The 18,689-nt window shown below is 40.3% G+C and overlaps 1 protein-coding gene across 4 annotated transcripts in view; it reads left to right on the top strand.

The window, feature by feature from the left end:
* Nucleotides 1-18,689, top strand: part of LOC124135588 (atrial natriuretic peptide receptor 1-like) — a 654,598-nt gene that overhangs the window by 270,667 nt on the left and 365,242 nt on the right. Inside the window, exon 1 of one of the 4 annotated variants that reach the window (XM_046501002.2) lies at nt 5,769-5,847. The exons of the other annotated variants lie outside the window; for them this stretch is intronic. The gene's annotated coding sequence lies outside the window, so the exon portion shown is untranslated. Of the gene's footprint in view, nt 1-5,768; nt 5,848-18,689 lie in introns of those variants that run through there. 4 annotated transcript variants of the gene reach the window in all.

Here is an 18,689-nt window from a genome sequence, read left to right as displayed (position 1 = left end):
AGATTGGTTAATGACGTTGGCGTATTATGATTGTTAAGTATCGTATTATGTTATTTTTGTTCGTCGCAAAATTTGAAGAACTTGGTTTTCTGCGTTGGGTGGGGGGTGAGGGTGGGGTGAGGGTGGGTACGAGTTGAGTTGGGTTGGGATGGGGGTGGGGGTTGGGCTGGCGAGTCGGATATGGTACTACTATAATCTAGGTGATGAATATTTGGTTGAAACCTTCGTCCAGTTGGGCTTGCTTTGTATTCTCCTTGTCCAGGTGGGACATGTGACACGCGCTTTGTATCGATAAATATATATTAACAATATCCATAGACATAACGTGCTTCAAGGTTTGCAGGGGTTATTGAGTACTCATGGCCTGTGGATTTTAACATCAAAGATTCAGCGAAATCCGAAATGATCACAAATCGTGGCATTTATATCAAAATGTTATTCTCTTGATGGAAAGGTTGGAAGTCCCCAGGTATTTCGATACATCTGAAAAAATAAACCAATGCAATGAATGATATGTGTACATCCCCGCATCGGCTATGTCAGACATGACTTATTTACACGGTTATACATATAATAATATGAAAAGTATAATTATTGTTAATAATAAACTCAACTACTCACCCATTTCATTAAACTAGACATGTTATCCTTTGACATAGTTTGGTACATGTACATATCTATTGAATAATGTACACAGTGTTATTTGTTATGATGAAAACTCATTTCTTTTCCAATATCAATGCATCGGAAAAAGTAACTTTACTTGACTACAACAGAATAATGCTAAATATCCTTAAATCATGGAAAAAAGTAATAAATGGTAGATTTTATATCACAGCTAATTTACACATAAATAACATTTTGGGAGACTTGTTGATAAGAACAAAGGGATCCAGAATATTTAATGATAAACACAACTAACTACTAGCTGCACTAACTTTCCTCTTATGTGTGATAAAAGGGAAAATGAACTTAATCAAAGTATATTATGGAATAAAGTTTTTACTAACTGTAAAATGTGTACCAATGATGTTAAACAGTACAGATTCATAAATAGAGCTCTATATACCAAAAAGGAATGATTGAAAATGAAGTTAATTGATGATAATATATGCTCTTTTTGTATCTCTGAATCTGAAAACGTATACCATGTACATGTATTATGTGTTTTTTTAAAGGAATATTGGTTAGGAGTGAAGTGTACATAAACTCAAAACACTTGCATATGATATTCATATTACTTGTCTAGATAAATTGATTTGCTACAACAAAATGAACTCTCTTTTCAACCATATAAGGCAATATCTTGCAAAAAATACATTCACCAGTCAAACTCCATTATACTTTCCATTATTTATAAAAAATATTGAAAGATGTTTGCAAAATAGAAACAATGTTGCAATGTAAAATAGTAGTATTTATAAATGTAACAAATAATCGAAAGAATTATCAGCCTACTTATTATAATATATCAGACAATCCGATATATACTGAGTCAAATTAAAAACTTCAGAGAAGGTCATTTTTAATCATTAATGTCCAAAGAAGGATTTCAATTAACGGTGGTAACCATAATTTGTTCCAAGCACCTACGGTATTCGGTAATGACATCAACAGTTTAAATCATAAGTCCCAAGCACGAGAATCTGATGGCACACAAGTTCATTAGCGTATATGGCCACCATGTGCGTTGACAACTGCCACACAACGCCTCCGCATGGACCTTGTGATGCTTGTGAACACATGATTGGGAAGACGACGCCGTTGTTGCTGCAAAATGGTGCCAAGATCTTGCAAGTTCTGTGGTTGGTTCTGGAGAGTGCGCAGACTTCTGCCAAGAGCATCCTAGACGTGTTCGATGGGATTGAGGTCGGGAGACCTTGACGGCCAGTCCATGACGTTGACTCCCGCATTCTGAAGGAAATTCCTTGTCAAAATTGCTGTGTGGGGTCTGGCATTGTCGTGTTGGAAGATCAAACCGGGTCCATGTGCTGCCATAAAAGGCAGAAGTTCTAGTGCCAGTACCTGGTCGCGGTAAGCAGCAGCGTTGAGGTTGCCACGGATGACAAGAAGCCTGGAACGTGCATTGCCACAGAAAGCACCCCACACCATGACACTTCCGCCTTGAAATCTGTCAACTTCATGTACACAACACTGGGCGTAACGTTCATGACGGCGCCTCCACTCCCTCGCCCTACCATCAGCAAATCGAAGATTAAATCGGGATTCACCACTGAAGACGACTTGATTCCAATTCCTCTGAGTCCATCGTAAGTGTCGCTGTGCCCACAATTGACGCTGACGTCTGTGTAATTGAGTCAGAATCGGCCCGCAGTATGGCCGTCGTGCTTGAAGGTGAGCAGTTCTCAGACGGTTTCGAACAGTTTGCGCACTCAGTCTACCCTTAAACAGTTCATTTCTGGTTGATGTAGCCGTCAAAAATCGGTTACGGAGGTGACGTAAGACAATCTGACGATCCTATGCATGTGACGTCACACGTGGTCGACCTGGCCGAGGGCGATGAGCGGTGGTACCCGTTTGCTGTAGACGCGTCTGTAAATTATAAACAGTCCGTCGACTACAACTAATCGTCCTTGCGACTTCAGCTACGGACGTTCGCGTCTGCAACATGCCGATGGCACGTTCACGTTGCACATTTGAAAGGCGTGGCATGACAAATGGCCGTAAAGACTTTTGTTTTCTTGTGTTTTTCTTTTTTTTTGTTAATGACTGCTAACAAGTATGGATGAAAACACGTGCGGTATTATGGCCACGTGAAAAAACACTTTTGCCACTATAGTGCTGTGCACATGATTTTGATCGATTCACCTGCACAACAAAGGGTGTTATCTGAAGACAATACGTGGCCATTACTGTTTAAATACACAATAAGGGCCAACAATGATAACTGGTCAAAATGTTAAATTTTTAGGATTGTGAAGTTTTTAATTTGGTTCAGTATAATTATGTATATTACACATATCTGGATCTTGTTTTAAGATCCTATGAATTACAACACTTCAATACCTCGTGTACCTATGTTACTGATATATATCAACTGAATTGAAATACAAATATTTTAAAAAGTAAACATCTTAATTACACTTTCTTTTAGCTTATGAATAAACACTAAAGCTACATCTTCTCTGTCAAATAAACACTCTTCAATGTGCTGATCAAATAAGGTAATGGTTTACTTATAAAGATGAAGCTGTCATTTATCCTTGAACCACGGCAGCACATCATCACACAATGTGACGAAAGGACCATAAATAGATACAGATGGATATTTTAAAATGATTGTTGAGAGAAAACTATTTTATTCGTTAAGCACCGAATTACTTTGCGAATATATAACGTCAATTTTGATATGTTCCAACCTAGGCCGATAAACACACCAAGGGCTACAGTATTGGAAATCATTCATCCAGCTGCTCATGGTTGGTGTGAGTGATAAAATAATTTATTTTCTCTTGAAACGCAGATGTTGGATGAAGTCGTGTGGTCTGCCTTTGATGACCACATTACAAGACGACTACTCCTAATTGATTATTTTTCTGCGGTGGTTGGAGGCGCGACGAATAAATTCGACGAACGGAATTCTGTGTCGTTTCTGTACGTTACGGTAAAACTACATGGGGACATCCGTTCAGAATAGCTCCCTGCTACCCCAGGAATAGACACGACGAATCTAGGAAGATGTGCCTATCAAACAAACTCAACGTATAAACTTGAAAACACCAGCAAAATGCAAAAGATCAGGGTGCCGTTGTACAAAACAATCTTAGTGCTACAACTGTTGTGAGTCTATTTTAAGGTGTGGGAGTTACGATCACCTTAGCGCTGAAATCGCTTTGTACAATTGCGCCCTGATGTAGATAACAAGCTCTTAAATTATATGTTTATATCATTAACCGTTGTCTGCAACAAGAATACCTCAAGTCGAACCAGATGAATAAAATGTTAGCAAGATCTGTTACTGGTTATTCACAATATGGTTTCTATCACATGGACAAACAGACTCGAATCCCAAGATATCTGGCCGTTGTCAACATTGTCATAGATTGTTCAATATAACAGCTGCCTTAGGTAAAACTCGCAGACACACGCATGAAAGGTTAAATACGTCCGAGACCAAGGATACCAGTTCACAAAGCCGTTGACATCATGATCGTTGTCATGGTTTAATATAACAGTAGCATCTCCACCACCTTGTACGCCGCTGTCTTCTCAGAGCATCCGGAGAAGTTTGAAGGTGAGGTGAAATGGGGTTTAACGTCGCGTCCAAGATTATTGCGATTATATAGCAACGTGTGTGTGTGTGTGTGTGTGTGTGGCGGCTTGTACTAGTTCAGACTGATGCTAGTTTTATAGGGCTAGCCCACCGAGATACCATGCCGCAATTTAACATGGATACCCCACTCAGACACAGTATACTGACTCCGAGCCGACCAGTCCTTGTTTTGGCCCCTCAATACCGAACGACAGACAGGGTAGCAACAAGTACCATCTTTAAACGTCTTTTGATATGACGCGGCCGGGGATCGAACACCGGGCCTTCCGGTCTCCGGGCGGATGCTCTACCATTGAACCACGGAGGCTTTAAAGAAGTTTGAAAGCGCAGTACTACATAAGTGCGGTAATCGAATCACCCGTTATGTCACATGTACGGTTTCATTCACGACCGATTTCGCCCTGTTTCGATTCCGGGTTAAAACCTGTTCCCAGCAACGTATGCTAGTCGTAAGAGGTGGCCCACTGGACTGGGGGGTCAGGCTTTAGGTTGACACCATGGCATTATATCCTTCTCCGACGGCTTCGATCCAAGCATAGAATAACAATCACAGTGTTGGCTCGTCCAGAAAAATAACTTACAGGTCGCCGTCATGTAGCTGGAGTAGTGTTCAGAGTTGTGATAAACAACAAACAAACAAATAATAATCTGCAGACTGCTGAAGAATCGTTTGGCGATACAGTTGCACTTAAACCGGAACAGAAAACAACTTACTGACAATTATTTATAGCTTTTGATGGATCAGATTACTTAACGCACAACAATGTCAGTATAATAATGATAATAATAATAATAATAATAATAATAATAATAATCCATTTATATGACTATAGTCCATGTATAAGCATTCTCTAAGTCCTTAGACATTTATTACCCCGGTCAGTGGGTCAGTGTACATTCAACAATCATTCTCAGCTCCCTGGGGTGTATACAACCCAAGCTGCGTGCCAGGCGCTCGAAGGTTAACAACCACATGGCCATCTCTTCCTACCGGGTACCCATTCATTGCTGGATGAACAGAGGTACAATTCGAACAAAGTCACTTGCCCAAGGAGACGACACATGTGTTGACTGTGCTTCAGTGTGGGGCAGGACCGAAGCCCTAGAAACTCCGAGGAGCCAAGCTGCTGAACACGGTCACCCATCCAAGGATTCTCAGCGGCCGACGTTGCTTAACTTCACCTGATTTGAGACCTGTGCGCTGCCACTACAATATAAGTACAACTTTGTTCAACGACATTTTTCACAGTGCCTTGCTCTTTAACACAGAGTAAGCCAACGAGTCGTGATATGCAAGAATGTCGACCCCCAGACGCTATGTAGGTCATATTACAATCGGATCACAGTACATGTGATAAAATATGATAATTGCTTTAATCTGGTTGATGGGTTGTAACATTCCCAGCTGTAATTATGTCGAATGTCCTCATTTGAGATATATAGCTTGCCTTGACATTAGACCTGTTACATGTCTGTTGGTATGTATTGTCGGTCGATTTTGGTAGACGAAATGATGAGGTAACTGTGACGTTGTCGTGTACGGTTAATTGCAGGTAAGGTCGTTGTCAGATTGTACATTGTTTATATGCACCATATGCATGTTTGGATCTTTGTGTATGACAAAGGTAGCCCATCCGGGTTGAGATACGTCCTCAGCTACCAACTGTTGTCAGAGGAGATGAGAAACATGACATGGTGACTTGGCTGATGGCGTGCCCCGATGGCGTGCCCCGATGGCATGCCCCGATGGCGTCCATCGGTACTCGTGTTTTCAGTCACTGGTTTATCTGGCCCAGGTTCAATTATACAAGCCGCGATTATGCGGAATAATCTTGCGTGTGGAGTCAAACAACTTTTATTCACTCATTCGTAATGGAGTGAGTGAGTGAGTGGGTGAGTTGGGGTAAACGCCGTTTTTAACATTATTCCAGTTATATCACGGCGTGTCAGCTTTATGTGGGAGGAAAGCCCGAAGAGATTCAGGTCTCAGACGTTTACCACTTCGGTAAAACCCACGAGCACGGGTATGGTGCTGACAAACCTAGAAACATAATTCGGGCGAACCAGGATTTGAACCCACAATCATAGGTTTCTGGCGTGCCCAAGGGACGCAACTCTGCATGACTTGACCACCCGTGCCCCCTCATTCGTAATGGAATAATTAGCATATGTGATCTTGCTACTTGCTTCACAATGACGACATCGTAATACATTATGTGGTCTAAAACGTTGCAATCAACACGATTTCCTTGTAACCTGAACAACAGGTTATTGTTATGGGATTGGTATAATGAAAACAATTACCTACTGTCGGGAATTCATAATATACATCATATTTTACTTTCAATCTACATAGGTAATATTAAGAAAGCCCCAGTGGAATTTCGAAGTGGGGTATGCAGCGCTGTCAAGCAACTGATTAACTGACCACCGATTTTAACAAAGTACTTTCAGTGATTAATGTGTGACAGGTTTAGTACCGGAAAATCATTTTCAACGCTTCTCATGTGACACGCGTGTGCCATATGTCCCTTGAAAAGTGTGATGTTAGGAGTTCACGTGTTAAAAGGACCTTATGAAATATCACACAAGCTATTATTCACTTTACACAAGTAGCAATCCGAGCAAACATGGCATCTATGATATGTATGTATTGCGATATGCACAAGGACCCTATGTGCATGTGAAAAATATAAACGACAAAACCCTTTCCATGTTCAAAGGAGATAAGAAAAACCGTGTCGATTGTAGATTCCGACTATAACAGTTTATGAATCAAAATGAAATGGTGATAAAACCAGGTGTTTGCGAAAAGGTGGTACAAGTCACAAACACATGCAAAGGCAAGTAAAAAAACGCGGTTATTTTAGTGTCATCATAACAGTTAAAAAACAATAAACTTAATTCGAAACTGTAAATGAATGATTACATAAGATATGTTTTACATACTGGAGATCCTTCATGTGACTCACAGAGAATTTGATAAAATAGGTCAATCGATCGCCTTTGATGGCGAAAATAATTTCGTTTTTACCTTTACGATATTTTCTCATTTGAAGATAACGGTCAATGGCTACAGCGAAATAAAAATATAAAAAACCAAGTCATTCCAGTTGTGCCTGTAATTTGTGACTAGATGACAAAACGTCGCAGCATGTTCGTTTCAAATGATCTCCATTCTTCAAAATTTGAAATGTGAAAAGAAAAAAACCCGTCCCGTACAAAAAGTTGTACGTCAGATGACACTTCGAAAACTTCCGATATTAAATGCCCAACCCCGTCCAGCTCTCAAAACTTAAGCAATTTCCGGAAGTAATCGCGTTAGAATCCCAATAATTCCGAATCACTTGTACAACTTGTCAGCGTTTTCAAGATGGCCTCCGTGACTATCGTCATCACCAAGCCAACAACTGAGTCTTATTTTATCGAATTTCCGCGAGAAACATTCTCACAGCGGCACCGGGCTTGTAGGAATACACTACTGGCTTTCTGGATTCTCCTTCGGTTCTTCTGTATCTGCAGTGAGACAAAAGTAAACGGATTACCGAAGCCAGCTGCTCTAAGATCACGTTGAGATCTCGTTAACGCGTGGCTTTAAGCTCACGGACGTGAACTAATCGAGTCGGATGAGAGCAGATAGAGGTAGTGTAGGATCTACTGTGTTACTGGTCTAATTGTGATCAATTCAAGCGCGTCGCCAGCTGACGTACACTCGCCGTAAATGATTGCTAGAGTTTGGTGAGTTTTCAATATCATTTATGTCGCACTTTAATCGCTTTTCAACATGTGTAATGTGTATGCATCTCTGTGTAATTGCTTGAGATGATCAACGTTATGCTCCGAGAAAACTATTTTAATGTATTTCCTGTTCATCAGACTGGTTAAATTGTCAGAGAACTGTAAAAAGTGTTTATCTGTGGCCTTTGCTGGTACTGTTATGAATTGTTTCCATGTGTTCATTAATCTTGATAATACATTTCCATTTCGTATCTTTCCAAATGTTCTATCATTTGATCGTATAGCGTTTAAAGGAGAAAATATGGATACTTATAAAACTCCTAACATAGTTTATATACTAGTATATCAAGGTATTATGCTGTTACAATTCTAAATGATTTCAAATATATTTGTTTATTTCTCAATTTCGTATGATTCAAACAGAACAAGAGGAACAAAAATATTTTCCATAACCATGTGAAATCTTTACTAAAATCAAAGTTCATTGTATGAGTCCGACTGTAGGATTAGCATGTATTTATGAATTATTATTTGGCTCAATGAGACAAGGAGTTTACGAAAAAGTGATCTGTCCCAACGTCAAGGATGCGTTCTGCATACATAGCAGTTTATGGATGTCAACGAATAATTCTTTTACAATTTCATGTCTTCAGCCGTAAAATGTGACTATGCTTGTCGTAAAAGGCGACTAACGGGATCGGGTGGTCAGGCTCGCTGACTTGGTTGAAACAACAAACAAACCAACCAACCAACCAACCAACCAACATATTAAAAAAAATAATAATTAAAAAATAAAAACAACATATATCACTTGCCAGATGGTATTGTTGACCCAGCCATGTGTTTTATTCATGACGGTATTATATCGTGGGTTCACTGCAATGACGTTATAGCGAAACACACCATATGCATGGGCGTGTTGATCATTCATTCACATATCTAGACTTCGTTTTCTCCCGACGTAATAAGAGACCAAGGAATAAATAGATCATGCTATCCTTGTCTAAATCGTGTAATCATCAATATATGCAATAGAACCTCCTGTCTCGTAAGCAGTTCAATAGGTCATTTCTCACATATGAGACTGGTAAGGGGTAAACTTTCAACGAACACTCTAACATAGTTTGACATTTTAAACAAAACTACGGAAGGTAATGGAAATATGTGATATTAATCCACATCGATCAAGAGTAAAATTGAATCAATGAATTTAGTATCTTTGTTATATTTGTATACACTTTTTACGTTGTAGTGTCGGACATTGGAGTATACGAACAGAATCTACTTTCAGAATGTCATCAGTCTCACTGAAAGAATCACCGCGTGTGTTGCAATGATCGGAAAGACCTTTACGTTCGCGATGATTGGAAAAGTACTTCATTACAAATCAGTTTCTTGAGTCGTTTGTATGTCGTTAAAGGTTATTTTGCAAACTTTCGATACTCATCTGTTTGGAAAATGGTATGAAATAGTTTTAAGGTGGCATTACTGTCACAATTAATGTATGTGAGTGCGGTCATGGACACAATGGACACAATTCCTTCATTGATGTAACATATCAAGAAACCTTTTGGAAACTACACATTTCACCAATATCTCTTGGGTGAATGTTTGATCAAAATCTCTTCAATCCATATTGAAGTACAGTAAACTACGGTTATAACAAACACGCTTATAACGAATTTACGGATATAACGAACTTACTTTTCAGGTCCCGACTACTCGCTGTAGCTATGCTGTATATATGCTTATAACGAACTACGGTTATAACGAACTAAAATTAGTAGTCTCTTTGAGTTCGTTATAACCGTACTTTACTGTATTTGTAAACATATATTTATATCGATAATTTCGAAGATTTAATGCTGTGGATTGTATACCGATATATCCATTTGAGATTTTAAATATGACGTACGAGAGTCAGAATAAACACATGATTCACTTCACAGTGATGGCACCTGGTGCGAAGTAATGGGTATGTCAACTGTCCTACTGTTAACGCTGATAAAACACCATTTTATGGTAATTCACAGAGGCAAGGAAACGACATCAATATTGAAATGTTGAGATACAATGTGGATGTGTTGAACAGGGATGTTAAAAAGCAGTACGCATAGTTTAAGATGCTCACGTAACAAGTAATAAGATGCGCAGTTATAAATGTTCACGTAACAAATAATGCTTCAGGTCGCTTTAGATGTTAACGTCAGTAAGTAGGCATCATATCGTTTCAGATAATAACGTCACAAATAAAGCTATATGTAGTTTTAGTTGACGTAACATAATATGGCACGTCTTGTCTCAGATGGGTTAGTAACAACACATCCTACATGTTAATACAACTAATAATGCAACGTTTTGTTGTAGGCACATAATGTAGCATACAGATGACCTTGTGTCATTGTACTGATATGATCATATTGACTCATGACTGACGTACTTTTATGTGTCACATTTACTCAGGATTACCGACACAATAATTATCTTGTATTTTATTACATGAGATGCTCACGGATAGACCGATACTTTTGAGATTTTAAATATGACGTACGAGAGTCAGAATAAACACATGATTCACTTCACAGTGATGGCACCTGGTGCGAAGTAATGGGTATGTCAACTGTCCTGCTGTAAACGCTGATAAAACACCATTTAATGGTTATTCACAGAGGCCAGGAAACGACATCAATATTGAAATGTTGAGATACAATGTGGATGTGTTGAACAGGGATGTTAAAAAGCAGTACGCATAGTTTAAGATGCTCACGTAACAAGTAATAAGATGCGCAGTTATAAATGTTCGCGTAACAAATAATGCTTCATGTCGCTTTAGATGTTAACGTCAGTAAGAAGGCATCATATCGTTTCAGATAATAACGTCACAAATAAAGCTATATGTAGTTTTAGTTGACGTAACATAATATGGCACGTCTTGTCTCAGATGGGTTAGTAACAACACATCCTACATGTTAATACAACTAATAATGCAACGTTTTGTTGTAGGCACATAATGTAGCATACAGATGACCTTGTGTCATTGTACTGATATGATCATATTGACTCATGACTGACATACTTTTATGTGTCACATTTACTCAGGATTACCGACACAATAATTATCTTGTATTTTATGACATGAGATGCTCACGGATAGACCGATACTTGCACTTTCGTGCAATATATTTATGCACCTATATCTTATGAAGCTTATACGGTTGACTGTGAACACATTGCTGGATCGATGACGTGCTTTTACACTGGTGACGTCGCATCTTCCTCTCATAATGGCTTTACGATGGCGTTAAGGGTTTGGAAGAAGGGTGGGTGGTTGTGGGGGTATTTAAGGACTAAACACAAGAAATCGCTTGTTGATGGGATATTTTGCAGTCAAAAGAACACGACACTATGTGGATTCCTTATGTAAATTCGTGTTCCCGTTTTGAAGGTTCAGTGTCTGGTGTTCTTCCAATGCTTTGTGTATGTGACCAGCGTGACATTATGCTTATTTTGGAGTCAGTCATAATTGTGGTCTCTGCAACGTGATTAATGTCATGGTTTCTCGGAGACAGCATCTGGTTGTGCTCAGCCTCAGCAGCTGGTGGTTCGTAATGCACATACATTGTAATCACAAGCAATACGTTTTGTAAGTGTGAAATGAGGTGAGGTGAGATAAGGTGAGGTGTGGTGAGGTAAGGTAAGGTGGGGTGAATTGAGGTGGGGTGAGGTGAGGTGAGGTAAGGTGGGGTGAAGTGAGGAGAGTTGATGTGTGGTGAGGTAAGGTGAGGTGTGGTGAGGTGAGGTAAGGTGGGGTGAAGTGAGGTGAGTTGATGTGTGGTGAGGTAAGGTGAGGTGTGGTGAGGTAAGGTGGGGTGAAGTGAGGTGAGGTAAGATGGGGTGAGGTGAGGTGAGTTAAGATGGGGTGACGTGGGGTTGGGTTATGTTGGGTGGATTTGGGTTGGGGTGGGCTGGGGTGTTGTGAGGTTGAGTGAGGTGAAATGGGTTTAATGTTACTTTAAGAAAGAATTGTTTCCTTGTTGTTTAACGCCACACTCAGCAATATTCCAGCTATATGACAGCGGTCTGTAAATAATCGAGTCCGGACCTGATAATCCAGAGATTGACATCATGAGCATCGATCCACGCAATTGCGATACGATGACATGCATCATCCAAATCAGCGATCCCGTTAGTCGCCTCTTACAACAAGCATAGTCGCCTTTTACAGCAAACATGGGTTGCTGAAGACCTATTCTACCCCGGATCTTCACGGGTCCATTTTATAGCGACGCCAGTGAACCAGTGACCTCCCGCTCTCCGTGCAGACGCTCTATCCACTGAACCACGGGGGTAGTCTTGAAAGGATGATGAACAATGTGCATATAATTGGAAAAAGGTGGAAGACTGTGCACAAATGTAAACATTAAGGGTTTACACACACAGAGACAAATATTCAGTGTCTTATTACTTCAACAGTTATGCATCAGAACAAGGTAGTGATGTCGAGTTAAACGCAATTATAGTTTACCTATCTGGTAAAATGTGCAGTGGGGTAGTCTTGCGGTCAAGGTGTTCACTCGTCACGCTGAAGATCCTTATAATCACACGAGTACCATGTGGCTGGGATGTTACTTACGTACAACGTACAACGGTTTTTCAACTTGAAGCAGTCCTTGTTCCACGTGAATATAAAATGAATATATAAATAATCCCAGTTATGTTTTTCCCTCTTCTCTGAGTGTGAACGGAATGACCCAAGGTGTTGTAAGTCTCTATTTGATAACAAAAGTTTTGTTGCATTTTGAGACATTTGAGTTATTTGTGAAAATATCAAACCATTCTTAGTTACACATATTTAACATTCGTACCCTATATAAATACATGTTTCATGGTATGAGCAACGATCAGGGTACTATGAAACAGCCACACACACACACACACACACACACACACACACACGGACACACACACACACACACACACACACACACACACACACACACACACACACACACACACACACACACACACACACACACACACACACACACGGACACACGGACGGACACACACACACACACACACACACACACACACACACACACACATACACGCAAAGCCCAGTGGAGATCCAGGTTAGTATTGCAGTAACAAGCAGCCCATGCTTGTCGTAAGAGGCTACTAACGGGATCGGATGGACAGGCTCGCTGACTCGGTTGATGCATGTCAAAGTATCCCATGACGTAATGATGTCAATCACTGGATTGTCTGGTCCAGATTCGGATTTTTTTACAGACCGCCATCATATAGCTGGAATATTGCCGAAAGCGGCGTTCAACATTAAACAAACAATGACACATAAATCAACCAGGTCATATCAAATCCTCATCCGTCGGCTCTTACATTAAAGCATGATGTATCTATTCTGTCACGGAATACCCACGTGGTGAGGTAACGGTAAAACAATACCGTTAGCCAACATGATGAAAGCACACTCGTACGACAAAGTAAATAGTGTTTCTGACAGGCAATAACCTACCATGTGTGCATATTTGCACATAAATCCGCGTAGCATTTACGATATTTACCAAAGATTAACGTAAGCTTATTCAAATACCTTTTGAGTATAAGACAAAAAATTGAAGTCTGTGACATGTTTGCTGAAAAATATTATGTCGATCCTTGTTAAATATTATTGATATAAAAGGTTTCTGAGTTGGACAAATTGTTCCAGGTGCATCTTGACAATCGTGGTAAATACGAAGAAAATACGGCCATATGTGCCATCAGTGAAAGGGAACTTTAAGGTATTCATGACACAAGTATATTGTTATCAACATGTCAATATAGGAGGGGGGCGGTCGGGTAGCCTAGTGGTTAAAGCGTTCGCTCGTCACACCGAGGCCCGGGTTCGATTCCCGACATGGGTACAATGTGCGAAGCCAATTTCTGGTGTGCCCCGCCGTGATATTGGTGGAATATTGCTAAAAGCGGCGTAAAACCATACTCACTAACTCACTAACTCACTCAATATGGGACGTCAACGCCAGAGAATAACCAGTCTCGATTCTCCACCGAAACAGATTCCATTGGGCGTGAAAGGCAAAATAGCGGTGAAAAATATAATGAATGGATCACTGAAAATCAGTGATGACACCATGTGTTCTCGACGAGTGTAAGCATGTCCTAGCCTACCGGATGCCCCTTACACTCACGTGGTTTGTGTGTTGCCTGACGCTACACATTGTTATAGTGCAAACCATTTCAATACTTTTACTTAAATAGTGCAAACCATTTCAATACTTTTACTTAAATAGTGCAAACCATTTCAATACTTTTATTTTACATTTCATTTATCTAAATACCTAACTGGTTCAATATGTTTCCAAGTGCACCGAAATTCTATGCCCTTTGTCTGTTTAATATATTCAGCAAACATTCGGCGTATCCCCACTTATCATAAGCCCCTCCGGGCAGGACTCTTAATCTCCAGCGCTATCTATAAATTTAAATTAACAATTAACAATGTCCTTGCCACACGTTATGTAATACCTCGCTCTACAAAACCCGACTGACATGGTCAGTCAGGGAGACAGCCTGGAGACAGCCAGAAGATCGACTCGTGAAAGTGACAGAACGGTTCTCCCAACCGGGAAGATTGGCCACTCGGTCCCGGTTTGCGTTCTGTCACGTTCTTATCAACATGTACCCTTTCGACTCATTTCAACCATCAACAATAAACATGGCTGCTGTCGTCTTAAACTTCACCTCTGAGTTATGTCATCCGTCATCACCCTGAGCTACCATCCGAGGGCCAAAACATACGCCCTTGGACAACAGCAATAGAGCTGGCACTCGCCGGCCACCTGCAAACAAACCAGAAACAATTCAGTGACACGATGGCGCGTTTACTGATTTTGATGATCAATGTTAATTTTGAATTACGTCTTATGTGTACAAGTACAGACAGTCTGCTGCTCACAAGGAAAGAAATTCGTTCAAAATATTAAATTACTTCGTTATCTTCGTTTTGCAAGTTAACAGAACTAGAACTCTTCTAATCCAGTAACTTCATCAATATGTGCCTTGTAACAATTTCCTTTGTCATAATTGGTTTTATAGTTAAGTTAAGATGTCTGAACCATGGCAGTGTGGTTCTTTGAATTAATTATTCAGAACGAAGTGTCTCATATATCACGGATGGGTTGTGTTTAAAGAACCTCGACAGGATTCCGATACTTAATACACAAAACGTCATTCAATTCTCACGGCCACGAACCGAGTGTGAGATGTCGCGCGGAAGCGAAATAACTTTTATGAGTTTAATCGAGTAAATCATTCTCCAGGGACAAGAATTATTTTCGTTCACTTCAGTGCTCAAATGTTTTGAAATTTAAATCTTCATAGTAAATATCGAACTGTTAAAAATTGAAGATCATTTTTTGTCGATTTAAGGTAAGGGTAATGAGAAACGCCTCTATATTACCGTCTGTTCCAGTGAACATGTCAACTAAGCTGGCAAAAATGCCTGGAGTGTCATTTTCTTTGTTGATAGCAAAACAAATTCTCACGTCCGTGACATTTTATTAAAAGTAAAAAAATATTCGATTAATTAAACATTCGAGAGTATAGCCACAGTACTTTGTAAACTTATGGGAGCATTTTCTTGCCCGGTTATCTGAGATACAGCCCTTCGCTGTGCAGAATTGTGTCCTGTGTTCCTTAGGACTTACCAAGATCAGTTGTGGGTTGTTGTGAGTGAGTGAGTGAGTGAGTGAGTGAGTGAGTGTGGTTTTACGCCGCTTTTAGCAATATTCCACCAATATCACGGCGGGGGACACCAGAAATTGGCTTCACACATTGTACCCATGTCGGCAATCGAACCCGAGTTTTTGGCGTGACGAGCGAACGCTTTAACCACCAGGCTACCCGACCGCCCCTGTTGTGATTGGGAGAATCACGCATTAAATAAGGCGGGGTTTTTTGCAAGTTAATATGTTCTATTCAATTTATACTGTCGCCTCGTCAGTAGGTGAAAGTTTTGACGTCATTTAAAGTGTTCCGCGAGATTGATATATAATTCTCGTCTCTGAGGATCATGTTGTGTTTGATTCCGGCCTCGAATAGACCCCCAGCGCCGAGCATGCTTGGCACACGAAAGGAGTAATGGCATGAGGACCAGCTGCGTATTGGTCTGACTGGTCCTGTACAAACGTGCCCTGGTGGTGGGGGTCACGCTACGAGAGGCGGCTGAAAAGTTCTGAGCCTCACTTTGATTGACTGCGTTGATGGAGTAGGTTGCTAGATATCTTTCACGTAATCCCCTCTGAGGTCCACGCATGTCCGCCAACGACTGTGAAGTGCCTGGGTCCCAATTGTGCAGTTTTCCTCCTGGTAGTTTAGAAGGTCTCCGCAGCTATTTGCATAATGCTTGCCACAGTGTTCCTTCTTCAAGCTTGGGAAGAACCGGAACCCTGACGTCATGTTCTCCTAATTCAATCTTCTCGGGGTCTTCCAGTCAATGTAAGATACGCGTTTAGATAACAATACTATAGCCTTCAGACTCCGGGCCAAAAGCCAATTTCCAAAAGAGCTACCGAAGCACCGCGACAATATACTATTCCAAACATACAAATAAGCGTTGTTTGTTTGTTTGTGTGGTTTCTAACGCCACACTCAGCAATAGTCCAGCTTTACATTCTGTAAATGAACTAGTCTGGACCAGACAATCCAGTGGTTGACATCATCAGCATCGATAGGACTCGATGTCATGCATCAACGAAGTCAGCGAACCTGACCACTCGTTAGTCGCCTCGTACGACAAGCATGGGTTGCTTAAGACCAATGCCAACCCGGATCCCTCACGGGGGCTCAAATACGCGATCGTGGCGATATGACTACACCAACCACAATAACAACCTATCAATATTAAGATGATTTCGAAGAATTGGGCCAAGTGTCCTCTTCAACAAATCGACCGCAGAATTACGACAGTCGTAAGTCTTTACTAAGCTGGGGTTTACCCATGAATTTCGTGCGAACAAAACAGTACCACGTACCGTACATGTCGCCGATAACGACGGCAATGATAATTACGAACGTACACCGTACGAATTTGTTTCAACTATTTACGCAACGTATTCGCGCCTAGCGGTCAATCGTATGACAAAATGGAAGCGTGAGTACACAGATACTTTAGGAGACAATTGACAAGGGCAGTTTTGTGGAATAACGTTAAACAAAACCACCGAGTGATATCCAAAGGCCGGAAGACTTAAAGTGACACGTGACGTAAGAACGTGACAATGGCATTCCCTTTAAGCACGTGACACGTGTTATAAGTACCAGTTAAGTCATGTGTGTACAAAAACCCGTGCGTCTGACATGGCACGATAATTTGAGCCTCATTTGGGGATTAAGCAACGTTTGGAGTAAGCGCTCGTTGACTTCCTTTAAGTTGCTCAGAGATTGTGTACACCTTGTTATTGAATCTTGCCGGGACGGCCTCTTTGCCCTGATAACCTTGCGACGATAGCCCACTCTATCTTTCGGCGTACGTGTATTGCTTGAACATGGAGGATTAGTGGTCTCGCACAGCTATTACCCAAGCACCCCTGGGAACAAAGGGAGGTAATGATCTCGTCAACTTACTAATGTACTTTGAGGAAGGTTGCGATGTGTGGGGATTAGATTGTAGCGGGTTGAAGAGAATGAGGCCTTGCATGTCTGCCAATAATTTCTCGGAGCATGTCCTTCTTTTTGGGCTGTATTGTATACACTATTTAGTATAAACTGTTAGAATTAATGACATCCTTCCTTTGAAATATGCTATAGTTTAAAAATACAAAAACGGCGGCATTGTTAAAACACTGTGAAAACTAACGTTGATTAGCTGCTGTTATACTGTGATCATTGTGATGAATTAGTGTTGAGGACGACTACCATTTTGTATGCTTCTATCCTTATAATAAGCAAAGAAGAAATACACTCATTCCGCAATGTTACCAAAAAACATCCTTCTCATCAGAAATTAATTGAACTAGTGTCCCCCACAACACATTCAACAATAAAAGGTCTTGCTTTGTATCTGAAGAGAAATGTATGTAAATCAATTTTTTTATTATGTATTACCTAACATATCATGAACCAATTGTACATCACTAGTGTAAGATCCACAAATCAATTATCATGTATAAATGTACAATTGTTCTCTGGAAGCCTAAATACTGCAATAAACAATCGTGAATAAAGATTCTTGAGTATACGTATGCACTAGTACTTACAGTCATTAGGGTTTATATATTAAACAAAGTAGTCAATATAGAGATACTTTTTTTAAGCCATCTCGAGAATTCCCATTTGTTTGCATACAAAACGTAAGCACCCAATCGACAATCAATTTATACAGAAAATTATGGTGCGAAAATATTGGCTTAATACCATATCCGAATATTAAATTTTTACTGAAACAAATTACCCTACTTCGTGGATTAATTATAGCTGCACTCCAAGCGCTACATGGGATTAACGGATTACTGTCATTGACACAAGATAAAACCGAAGATTACACAATTAGTAGGTTAATCCGCACAAGAAGCCTTGCATTCTCATTACAAACCACACACAAATCTTTCGGAATCTTTTGTTCTGGAAGTATTGA

The sequence above is a fragment of the Haliotis rufescens genome, unplaced genomic scaffold (assembly GCF_023055435.1).
Source record: "Haliotis rufescens isolate VD_foot unplaced genomic scaffold, xgHalRufe1.0.p SCAF_70, whole genome shotgun sequence".
NCBI classification, from domain to species: Eukaryota; Metazoa; Mollusca; class Gastropoda; order Lepetellida; family Haliotidae; genus Haliotis; species Haliotis rufescens.
Note: the sequence above shows the minus strand (reverse complement) of the source record. Positions and strands in the feature narration are given on the sequence as shown.